Below are 12,536 nucleotides of genomic sequence, written 5' to 3'. Positions count from 1 at the left end.
GTTGAAAGGAATGGAATTATCGAAAACTCTGATTCCCCGGAATGGAATTGGAATAGAAAGGGGGCGCCCATTCCGCAACACTGGTACAGAGCAGGGCTGCGCGATTTGTCACAAGAAACTACAATTACAGAGAAAGTGCTACCGCTCTTAAAAGGCAATTAGAGTGGGAGCCGCTTTCCTCCAGAAGAAGACGTCTTCGTTTGAAGTTTCTTCACGCAATTTACCATGATCAAACCGGGATTAATAAAGCTAAGTTTATTCAACCCCCCAACTTCGTGTCTATGAGATTAGACCACTCGGAAAAAATTAGGCAATGGACAGCCCGAACCAACGTTCTGAAATATTCATTTTTTCCCAACACTATTAAAGAGTGGAACGCCCTGCCAAATGACACCGTTTCTACCTTGTCAAACTCACTTTTCTTTGACAGACTGTCACGTGACAGCTGGCCAGACTAACATGACTAGGAAAATGTTTTGATCCTCGCGATGTGAATTTCGAGTGATTACTGTGCGCGATACTGTTGTATGTTTATTTATTCCTACTTCGATTACTTTATTATTCTTTGAACGAAGTTTGATAAAACTACATCTGTGCTGTTTTTTTTTTCTGTGTGTGTCATGCGCCAAGTGAGTTATTTAATTTCGCTGTTAGCACATATTTTCCTCAGTTCATTCTTTTATCTGGCACGTACATGGAATGCGAGTCACCGATGTTTCTTTTATCATATTCTGGGCTTGCTTTTGATTGAGTGTGTTTTCCTGTGAACTTGCGTTATTTCTTGTTTTTTGGTACATATGCACGTGTGTATTTCTACCCTCACAACTATGTACCCCCCCCCCCCCCCCCCCTGCAATAATGCCTTCGGGCGCTGCGGGGTAACCCGAAATAAATAAATAAATAAATAAATAAATAATGTCAGTAAACTCGTTCCGGAACCGCTTGCTGCCACGAACTAACAATTAATAAGAAACTATTTACGAAGAGTCTAGCGTTGCGTTCGACGTAACCCTTGCTCGGCGCTCGAGAACCATCCCCCACTTTTACCAAGCACGTTGCGGTCGTGCTGGGTCGTGCCACGGCACCGCTTTACTTAATACAAATAGCGATTACTTTCGCACCCAAAATGTTGAGCCACATATTTACTTACCCACATCAACACTGTGGTCGCATCTTGAAGCAGGGCAAGTACGCGACACGGAGCGCACAGCTAGCCGAACATCCGTAACGAAATAGGCGCTCTAACGGCAAAACACATAACAGAAGATGACTCGCTGTGCCAAGCTAGAAAAATAGCACTGAATACTGCTAAAGAAACCCAATAAATGAAAAAAACTTAGTCAAATCAAGCCGCGGGCAGACGGCAGGCAACACGCTACGCGGGTGGAAACAAGACCGCAAACATGGCTCCCGGGGCAGCTGATGCTAGCGCCCCTTGGGATGTGACGTCATGTGAATAGCACCTATAAAGTGGGTTAGCCCTTAATACTGGCTCCGTGGAAATGGCAACGTAGCCCACAGAACCATTTATTTAAAAGTTAGTTCGCAGATTTTTGTTAGCTTTTCATAATTTTGTGGCGGTTATTCACCCATGTTACAACTTAATAGGTGCAAGCCGATTGGGCTTGCAAATATTAAGAACCATATTGTGAAGTCGGCATCCGCTTAGCTGCCCTGTGTGTTGCACCGGTGTCACCCGAAGAACAAACTAGAAAAAGCTTATCTTAACAATGTCTTTTGTGGCATCTTCCGAAGTAGCTCACTTGGAGCTTAGCAGAAAGAAGGAGCTCAGCGAACTTCGTCGCTTTTGCGGCATCTTCAGAGTCCAGTTGAAAGCCACAGGCACAATATGCCAAAAAGGTTGCTTCGCTGGTTACTATGCATTGTTGGCGGCACTTTCGTGGATGCGTGCAGGTGCCAAACGATCGATGAGGGTGAAAGAAATTGTTCAAGCAGGAAGATAGGCGACTTCGAGCACAGAAAAGTGGGGAGAAAAGCCGACAAAAAAGGGAGGCCGACCGGTAAGAACTCAAATGGCACCCAAAGCTCGCGGGGCTTTTTCCAAGGCCAGAAACTGGACGTAGATACGTCGCCTCCCTTTTTGAAAGACACAAAGAAGGCGACGAGGCATTTTGAGTCGCGTGCATTATCGCTTATTTTTCATAACCTCGTGGCTGTGGAACCGATCAAAGGGATGCTATTGTTTTTTGTTGTGTTTCTTAGGAGCTGGAACTTCGATCGAGTTGAGGATTTCGGAACGGCGCTTGTTGACATTAAGTTTGAACCAGGTCAAAATAAAGGCTGTTTGAATGCAAAATCTCGGGAAAATGGGGGGGGGGGGGGGGGGGGGGGGGGGGGGAGAGAGGCACTTGCAGAAGGGCGTCCCCCCCCCCCCCCCCCCCCCGATTTACGCCACTGAGTGTGGCACTTCGTGTCTTAATACTTCTATATCCGCGTATAGTTCACCACGCTTTGCACATCTTGAGCTTCCCCTCAAACAACGTGGTTTTAGGCAACACCCTACCCCCAACATCAGCAGTTATCTATTCCAACTTCTTGGTTTGCCGTCACGTTCAAAATTGTCTTCCGGTTACCCTTTCACTTCTTCTATTCCGTCTCCCCTGCTCGTGCGAGTCATTCCCGCGTAATGGGCGGATAACATTTGCGCACGGGCATTTCCTTTTTTCCCGTTTAATCATTACAACAACAACAACATCCAGCAGTGGTACACGACCGGACTCCGGTACGATGTTCATCCATATCAAAACGGGCAGGAGTGAAGATAGAACCCATGATCCTCGCAGTTCTGCGCTGAATGAAACGGTTCGCAGCGAGAGACACGGCTAGTTTCCACCACAACGACCAGATGGCGCCACCTACTGCGCCACCCGCAAAAAACGTCTCCGATGTTTATAGTCAAGCAAGATGACGGCTCATTTCATTTTCAACTTAATTAAACGTCTCAACAACAAGTTTACAAAAAAATCCATAAAAAAAAATTGTTTTGACATGGCATGTGTAATTTTAGATTTTCTTTTGGCTAAACGAAAAACGACTAAATATCCTTAAAAAAATGTTGCAGAGTTTTTGCATCGACTGTGTACGACGCAGCGTGGATAAGTTGTAAAATGTGGGGGAAAACAAATACTGATTTCTTGTATTGTATAATATTGTTATAGCTAGTGCTGAAAAACAGAAATGAGAAAAAAAATTGAATTCTACCGCCTGTGTTGGTTAAGTATTAACCCATTCTAACAATTTTAATAAAACAATTTTAGACCTAGAAGAAGAAAAAAACGAGAACAAGCGACACAATCTTTCTTATTTTCCGGGGAAGCAACAAAAGCACCACAAGCCGTTCAAAAAAAATTACAGAAGCAATTTTTTTTTTTTGCGATTTTTGATTTTTTGCATTTGGATCTAACTTTTAGAGCTAACGTAATATGTGTCGGCTTAGTAAAAATTATTAAAAGGGGCATGCGTAGTGAGTATTTGAATATATATAGTCTTCTCAAAGCGCGTAAAACATGGATATAATTTGAACATAGCCTATGATTTTTTCTTCATGTTCAAAAATACTGATATAAAAAGCAAATTGTGATGTCGACTGCAGAGAAATGTCGCGGGCTTTACTTGGTTCCAATTATAACTGGGTATTCCAAAAGTACAACATGCTTGAGAAAAGAGGAGACGGCTTGAACGCTTTCAGCAAACTTTAGCGTTTGTGCATATGAAACAATATACAGGAAATAATTAAACACGGAGTCAACAAACATAAGAACATGTTTGCTTTTTTTTTTAGTTTTTTTCGTTTTTTTGGGGGGACGGGGGGTATAATTGTTCGCAGACCGAGGTTTCATTCACACACAATTTTTACAGGACTATAGAGAACCGAAAATATTTGAAGTGGTGCGGAGTTAGAAGTTTCGAAACTACCACATCTCTACTGCTTGTAGTGAGAAACCATGTCGCAAACAGTTGCCTGCACTTTTCCAGAGAAAATTATTCGGTGCATATGTGTTTTCCTGGTACGGTGGTGTAACGTCGAGACGGCAGCCTTCAATCTTGCCATCCACACTTAGCGACGCATATTGAGAGTGTTGACAGGGCCATTTCATGGGATTTGACGAAAACTCGTTGTTTTTGCGCAACGCCTTGCATTAGCGCCTGGCGTGCCCGAGCACTGCAACACTTTTTTCCGAGAAGCCGACCGTTCGCAGTCGTCAGAGGCTCCAACGCATCTTCCCTTTAACTAAAGCCCCGCGTTCTTCGAAAAAAAGCCTCCCTCCGGCATCGATCCTAGGCAAACGGGCACGTGTTCAGCTGACCTCGCCGCAGCAGACGACAAAAATTGCAGCAGACAATCGAAAGGAAAAAGGAGCGCCGCGCAGTCTGCGAAGACCACCAGAGGCGCCGCCTCGCACTCAGTCGTCGTGGCGGACTAATACAAACAAAAAGGCCCCCGAAACAAAACAAGCATCTGCGCATCTGGGATCCTTGGGGTTTCGACTTTCGCGTTGTTTCACTTGGCCTCCAAACTAAAAGCCGGCCGATTATGATAGCTTCCTCTTCGTTGCAGACCTCGCAGACGTAACAGATAGGTGACGTACAGGGGGTCGCCATTTTTTCGTCGTCTGCTTTCGTTCCCGCCGAATCGCGCTTAGAGAGCCTTGGTTTCAGAGAGGAAGCAGCTCAAACAATAAAGAGTGTTTGCAATTTAATGGCGGACACCTCCTGCGCGTCCTGCGCATCCTGCCCAGTTCGGTTGCTCATGCGCGTGCGTGCGTGCGTTGCTCCGTGGCAAGGGGACTAGCCACGGAGCAACGCTTGAAGAAGATCGAGACACGGAGAGGACACTTTCGCCTCCTTCTCGCCATTGTATTGCAAACGTGGCTCATAAACCACGTGACCCCATCGCGCAGTTTGCAACACTCTAAAATGTAGGCAGACTAGTCGCGCTCGCAGCGCACCGCGCGCCTGCCTTCCTTCCTTCATTTCCTCCCTCTATATCTCCTCGCGCGCATGCGCGAACGGCACGTCACGTGATACTCGGGTCAACCAATGGCGAGCACCACTTTTCAAGAGGGGAGCTGGGTGGAGAAGTGATCGTGCCGTGACCGTTGTGTGTGCTGTGTAGGCTGCGTTGGTGGGGTAGCCGTAAGCGGAGGCTGAGTTTGCTGTGTGGCGTCGGTCGGTGGATAGCCCGCTGGTGGATAACAACAAAACGACGACGCTTCTCGGGACCCGTCTACGGCTCGTCCGACGACGTGCTTGTGTGTTCGTCGTCCCCCCCTGTGCTGTGTTGTCTTCCGTCCGTGAACCTTATTGGATTTAAACCCCCGGCCGTTCGACGACGCCGACGCGGTATCGTGCGGTCCGCGCTGCCCAGAGCTTCGCCTTCCCCTCTGCGTGAGTCCGGTAAGCCTAACCGCCTTCAAACCGCAGTGCTTCGTCGGTCAGCCTTGTTCTCGTGGATTCTGAGTGTCATAGAGGACGTCGGAGCTCTCGCGTGTGTGCATCTGTGATTGTACGTCCCGTGAAAGGAGTGCCCCTTCATTTGTGATAGAGGTACGCGAAGGGAGATGAGAGCGGCCGCCTCGTTCAAGTGGAGGAGTTCGCCTTTTGAGGGGCCCCTCGCTTCGTCTTCGTCCCGATGCGGCTAAACGAGCACGTTCGCCTTGCCTGCGGGCGTCGGCTTTCGTCTACCGACGCCGATCCGCTCCACCCCGCGCCTCAGCAACGCGCGTGCACGAGCACGCGCGCACTCTCAGTTCAGCGTCCTCACCGTAGACCGCATTGGATGGACACAAGCCCGTGGCTATCGTTTACCTCTTTAAATGGCAAAAAGGGGGAGGTTCTACCGGCGATACCTGTGACGTCAACTTGTCATTTCTCCCGTTGTTTTTATCTCCCTCCCTCACTTTTGTTGTCTGCACCGTCTCTAATGGAGGGACTCCGGCCTCCGTTTGACAGCTGCAACCGCGCGCGCGCGCGTTGCGGGTCTCGTTTGACAAGCGGCGACCTCGACACTGGGGGCCTAACGCTTAGCGGAGACGGAACGAGGTCCCCTCGTTTCCGGTTGCAAGTCTCCGGTTCTAGTTTTTGCCAGGGCCGCTCGTCCGTTCGCTGACGAGGGAGGGGAGCCACACTGAAGTGTGCTGGGGTAGCCACACCCATTCGGGGGGTCGTCTGTTGTTGGGGTCGTTGCTTGGCCGTGCCCTCGCCTCCCTACGGGGGTGCCCCGCCCTGACCCCTCTGCTACTCTTTTTCTTTTTTCTTTTTTTTTTTTTTTTTGCTCGGCGTCGTTTGCGATCGTCTGTCGACACCGCCTCGGTAATCTGGCGAAAGCGAGTGACTTCACTCGTGGAACTCGGATTTTGCAATATCTTTTATCTTGGCGTCTGTTTTGCTTTTGTGCGTGAAGAGAGAGCGGCCGTGCGCGTGTGTGCCCGGGATTGTAAACATTGCCAAATGGGTGTTTTGTTCGCGATGTTTTCTGGCCGCAGAATTAGTTGGCAGCATTAACTTCTGTCGCGATTTCTATTATTGTTATGTGTGTCGTGGTGTCTTCCATTTATTTAATAGAAAGCGAGAGGTGAGGACGCTTATGTTTTCATGAGTGTTTGTGCATAGTTTCAAGCCGGTAATTTTTGAACGGGGTGTTTACCGTGTGTTCCGAGTGCTGTGAAGTGTCCTACGGTCTGCCCGGAGGTACTATCGTTTACTCTAATTAAATAAATAGGCACGCAGTAGATAACTGTTCGAAAAATGAGACGAGAACCAAGGATGGTTAGTGGAACATTAACAAGACGGAAGGGCCATACAATTCGAAAGGCATTAGTTCGTTTAGAAGAATCACACATTATGCTCTACATTATTCAATTCTTTTCTCCCCTAAAACATGCTTAATGTAACACAATGAATACGAAAAAATAAAAGAAATTAATATGCACAAATGTAATTAACTGGAATGCTATCCCATAAGGTAGGAAAGCAGTCCTGTATCCGTGTCTTGCTCGAGGGTTCGGGGTGAGAATTAGTGGTTTTTGCTTCGTCCAAGTGGTTGCATATAGCACAACCGGGACATTTATTGGCCGAGGATAAAAAACAGGCTCTGTTGGCAGGGTTGCTCGAAGGTCAGTCTGCAAGACGCTTTTGCAACGGCAATGGGTTGCATCATGTTGCGACACAGGCTGCTCTTATGCCTAGAGCTCCATTATGGCCCGCTCTCCCTTATTGCAAATCCTCGGGTGACCAGGATCCATTGAACGTTGGTCGAGTAATGCATTCGATTCGCATGGTCTGTGCTCGGCAGACATTTTCTTTCTTTTTTTGGTCGGCGAAAGTGTGCCGACAGAAACGTGCAGTGCTCTGCACGTTTCTACGTAGTTACTCCATCTTGAAGAAACCAGAAAACGTAGGCACCTCTACCACACATATTCATAATATCATATGAATATATTCATGATATCATATGAATATATCCATAATATCATATGAAATAATCATAAGACATATTTAGGATTCCGTGATTTCGGAGTTTATTTTTCGCCAAATTCGGAGGCTGTTTTTCGGAGTTTCCTTTTTACCGAAAATTCGGAATTTATTCTAATTTATCGTTCGATTCCCAATTTTCCGAAATTCGGAGCTCAATTTTGCAAAGACGAGGGCGCAGGCGAGCTGGTGTAATTTACCATTTTGTTAAAACGCCCCAGACTGAAAAAATCTTAAACAACCAGAAGTAGAGGAGAGAGGGAAAGAAGTCGGTCAGAGGATTTCTCAATTTTGCCGTGTTTTTTTTTATTATTAAAAGTATAATAATAATACGTGGGTGTAAACGCCCGTGCTGGCTTCGAAAGAACGAACTTGTATCAAGTAACAATTCTTCAACCAGGTTTAGCGTCAAAGCCATTGCCATTGGCAATACAAATTTGTCCCACGACTAATGTTGCGGACAAGTGTTTCTTCGATAAATGTCGAAACCTTAAAATCAATAAACTCCCGGAAGTAGCTGCTAGGAAGCTCGTATTCATCCTATTCATCAGCCTACCCCGCGGCTGTGCTGGGAAGTTGTAAAGGGTGTAATATGGAGGCTTCAATAACGGCCCGCCCCTCTTCGCCCTTTATTAAAATCTCAATGGTTCGCAGCTTTCCCTGTTACAAAAACACAACCTTTTCTTCCTCTAAGAAGCACTATGGCCCAAGCTGGAAACCGAAACAGTGGCTTTTGTCATAAACCGAAAGACCTATATTGTCCTGGTGAGCCTTGGCGACATAAGCGTCCGAAATTTGAAAGAAACCTGGAGTGACATTTTCTCAAGACCATTGACCCTGCGCGGAGTCCAAACTAAACTGTTAAATACTTTTTTTTTTTGCTTGAATTTATTGAATGTTTTTGAGTTTATCGGATAAATCCGAGTTGACGAAAATTTTCCCGGCAAATGTTTTTCTGAGTTTTTTTTTTTTTTTTCGGATTTATCCGAAAACACCGAACCGTATAGACGTATTACAATATACGCCTGTTACAACACATCTGGTTACGGCCGACATTTGGTTAGAACGTACAAGTTATAAACATAACCATTTGTAAAGTTTGCTTGAAGTTTACTACTAAAAAACTCTAATATGTAGTCGATCATATTCGAATGTAGGCTACATTCGAATATGATCGACTACATATTGGAGTTTTTAAGTAGTTAACCATTTTATTATAGCAATTTTTTTGTCCGCAGTAATTATTTCGAACATTCGGTAGCTGGCATCCATTTTGTGAGCTGCTGTCATAGCACTCTGGGCCTCACCAGCCCCGTATGACCCAAAGGACGCAGCGATGACGATCATCAGTACAGCTCGCTAAAGAATCACTACATTTCAAAGCTCATTTTCCGTGGACCGGTCTCAGTGAACCCGTTATTTTCCAATATCCATTCACATTTCGTCAGCTTCCTCCGTGGTGAGTCCAAGTAGAATCATACTCATAACCCACGTAAGAGTCTGTAGTCAGTTAAACGTATAAAATAGCGCAAAAAAGCCAAGGACAAGAAGTATACAGGACAAGTGCTAGTCTGTAGTCAGATAATCCTCGTTCTGCATACTCCTTTTACTACAGACCAAGATATTCATCACTTTTGCGCTCTGTTAGTGCATATACGGAGTATACAGTATATAGGCATTTTTACCAAAGAATGCACAGCCATGGCTCGCTATATTTTCCCTTTCACATGGCCCATAAATGGCATCGCTTTGCTTCCACTGTATCTAAACATGTTGTTAAGAATGGAACCTTCGGCGACCTTCTTCCGAGTTTCAACGCTGCGGAAACAAGTCAAGACGAGTCCGGGACCGTCGCCCGCTTGTCGGGACCGTCGCCCGCTTGTCGGGGCCTGCGCGAAACGAGTCCCGACGAGTCCGGGACCGTCGCCTGCGTGACGGGGCCTGCGGCAACAAGTCTCAACGCGCCCGTGACGTTAGCGGGACGTGTGTGTGTGTGCGTGGTGGTTGGTGCGCTCGGGAAAGGGAGAGAGGCATGGCCTAACTGCTGAGACCTTTGGCTACGTCACACTGGACGACGGGTTGCTGCATCGCACGGGCTGCCCTGGCAAGGAGTGAGGGAGAAACGGACCCTATATAAGGCGGAGCGCGAGGCTGCTCCGTTGTTCTCTCTTGGATTTGACGACTGTATCGCTACCATGTAATTAAACCGTTCATTACGTTACCAAGTCTCCCACCTCCACTGAACCCCTGGGTTCTTCACTTCGGGGATTGGACGTCGTCACGAGACAGGAAACCTCCGGACGTGCGGCCTAAACCCCGCCTCGAACAATGTTTTAATTCGCGATATTTAAGTTAAGGAGGTGAGGCGCACAGCACCAACCATTTTTTGTTGGTTTTATATGAATAATATGTCTATAAAACAAAACATATTGTCTTTAACCACTTAAAATTGTCAAGTCCGCTTACAAAAGTACTTAGTTTATAGATTTTACTTATATGTATATTTCATATGGTGTTATGGTAAATAAGGCGTTACAGATTTTTCTTATATGTATATTTCATATGGTGTTACGTTAAATAAGGCGTATGTACGCACAATTTTTCTTTTTTTGCTGTAGGGTTGGCATTTTATCTCCTTCCTGGCCATGGGAAAAGTAGCGGTTTTCAAAGGATCCGTGCAAACGCTCTTATTTTCCTAACTAATTTGCATATGGAGCTCTATGACACATGAGCATGTGGCAAATTAGTCGTTCTTTCAAGGGAAACAGAGGTTGGTGTAATGTCAGAGAAATATTTTAATATATGTTTTCTAGAAAATACAATGAAGTACGGAGGCCTCACCGAAACTTCTACAGCAATGTCAAATGAAACGACAAATAAAAATTCAAAATGTGCAAAATGGGCCCTAGATCCACGGCTATTTCTTCTGAAAGTTTAGTGTACTCTGGCGTTGTCTAATTTTGGTTCGTCGGAGAGTTGCATCCGTAACACGTGCGCATTTCGAGGAAGGAATGCTCATATTGGCGAAACGCAGATAGTACAACTCACGCACATCCCCAGCAGAATACTTTCTTTGTGCTCTACCTTGGTTTTATCCATAGCCTCGATTGCATTTCCTTCATATTTAGCATTTTTGTCCGCCTCGTTGGGAACATAAAACGTGCATGCTGTCTCAGAACATCATTGGAAATTACAGTGATGCTTACCGACAACCATTTGTTAAGCGACGCCTATAGCATCATTCAAAGTGCCCCCAAAGCTCTTGAGGTCTCAAAAATATGCCACAGTACAGCTGAATTATGTAAATAAGGCCATCTTTGTTAGGAAAACTGATGCAAGCAGTTCGCCATGTTAAGACAATTGCAACCATCCCATCGTGGGACTAACCTTGCCAGGCCGACGGCTCTCGAGAAAGCTCAAACCTACGTTGAAACCGAAACTTTCTTTGGCTATCCACGAGATTGTGGATTCTTTACCCTAAACTTTAATTTCTGGACGGCACTTGGAAACCATCGATCACCGGTGATCGATAGCCTATGGGCGCGGTCGGGAAGGAGTTAAGGAACTCGGGCGTTCCTATCGGCTAATGCGATAATCTCATTGGCTGCGGGGTGCTAATGCGCCTCGCTCTGTGGTTTTTACGATGTCAGTTATGAAATTTAATTTTATGGAATAAAGGCAACGCAATTTTCGGCTGGATTGGGGGGGGGGGGGGGGGGGGGGTGGGGTGTCGAGCCGAGACGTCTGCGAGACACAGTGAAGCTAGGCATATGTGAAGAAGATATAGTAAATAAATTAAGAAAAATGGTGACGTCCTTGTCGACCGTTTGCATGCAGGGTCCTTTCCATCATTGTCTTGACGGCGCGTTTTCAAGCGTCTAGCATCCCGTTACGCGTCTTCGACAGCTCTGCGCGACGATGATCTTGAGATAATCGGATAATCTGGAGATAATCGGATAATCTGTTGAGTAATACGAAGGGCTCTGGTCTTGGGACGTGGTTCTGCGTGGCGCGGCTTCATGTCGACCAAAGTCGCGCTGTGGTCAGGGTCCTTTCTGGGCGAAGTGGCGCGGCATGGCCGTGAAGCCTCGGTATTCGTTGTGCACTGAAGTGTTGTGGGAGAGCGCGCGGGGCACGACAGCGTCTTGTGCTCGGCGTGTTCATGCAGGACGCACTTGAGCGCCGAACCTCCCCGAGTGGGACTCCACTCGTTAGCACGCCTTGTTTTTCGCCACTTGGGGGTTCTACGTGGTGCCACATGAACGACGGGCGTATGGCCCGGCCAAGCGAAGGACTGAGCATTCATTTCGACCCCCCGGGGATCTTTTGACGTGGAGCCGAAAGCTCGGTTGCACGGCGCTTCGCCGCAATAAGTCTCCGTCAGATTGCGGGCACCTCGGCCGGGATTCGAACCCGCCACTTGGGGATCCGTAGGTCGGCCCTTTGCTTCGAAGCCAGCGGGTGCCCGCGCATTTTCGTGACGCTAATGCCGCGTCGCGCTGAGCCTGCGTTCTTTCTCTATCAGTATGTAACGGCACTACCGACTACAATTGGCGGTGTCATCTTGTTTATAAATGAAGGCCAAGGTGGCTATGGCCTTCTTAGCCCCGCTGCAGTAGAGGCTATAAATCCACGAGGCAAGGAGTTAAAGTGTCATTATATATTGTTCCCAAAAAATCCGAATCTTTTTTTATTTATTTTTTTGGGGGGTGGGGGGGGGGGGGGGGGGTTCATTGCGTTTTGACGGGCGACAAATAACTTCGGCCTCAATTGATGGCGAAAAAATAATCATGGTAGGGCATTTTACGCGCGTGAGCAACGGAGAGGTCATCGAAATCGCGAGAGATCGGCCGTGCCTAACCAAGGATGCTGTTCCCTCCATCCTGCGATACGTCCCGCACTAGGGTGCCTTCATGTGCGCTCTGCTTGGGGTGATAACATCTGGCCATTTTGTTCTGAAGCGCGCGAAAGAGATTGTCCCTGCACGCGCTCGTGGCGCTGACTGTGCTACGGCGTCATTTTGTTTCCTGCGACTTCTTTCT

General features: G+C 47.0%; 1 protein-coding gene across 3 annotated transcripts in view; it reads left to right on the top strand.

The window, feature by feature from the left end:
* The first annotated feature begins 4,994 nt into the window (after positions 1 to 4,994).
* LOC8036586 (semaphorin-1A) overlaps positions 4,995 to 12,536 on the top strand; it is a 205,503-nt gene continuing 197,961 nt past the window's right edge. The window contains exon 1 of one of the 3 annotated variants that reach the window (XM_029992800.3): positions 4,995 to 5,418. The gene's annotated coding sequence lies outside the window, so the exon portion shown is untranslated. The remainder of the gene's footprint in view (positions 5,419 to 12,536) is intronic. The other 2 variants (XM_029992801.3, XM_029992799.3) reach the window with 2 other exon arrangements.

The sequence above is a fragment of the Ixodes scapularis genome, unplaced genomic scaffold (genome assembly GCF_016920785.2).
Source record: "Ixodes scapularis isolate PalLabHiFi unplaced genomic scaffold, ASM1692078v2 PGA_scaffold11__112_contigs__length_91849675, whole genome shotgun sequence".
In the NCBI taxonomy this organism is placed as follows: Eukaryota; Metazoa; Arthropoda; class Arachnida; order Ixodida; family Ixodidae; genus Ixodes; species Ixodes scapularis.
This window is presented reverse-complemented; position numbering and strand designations above follow the sequence as displayed.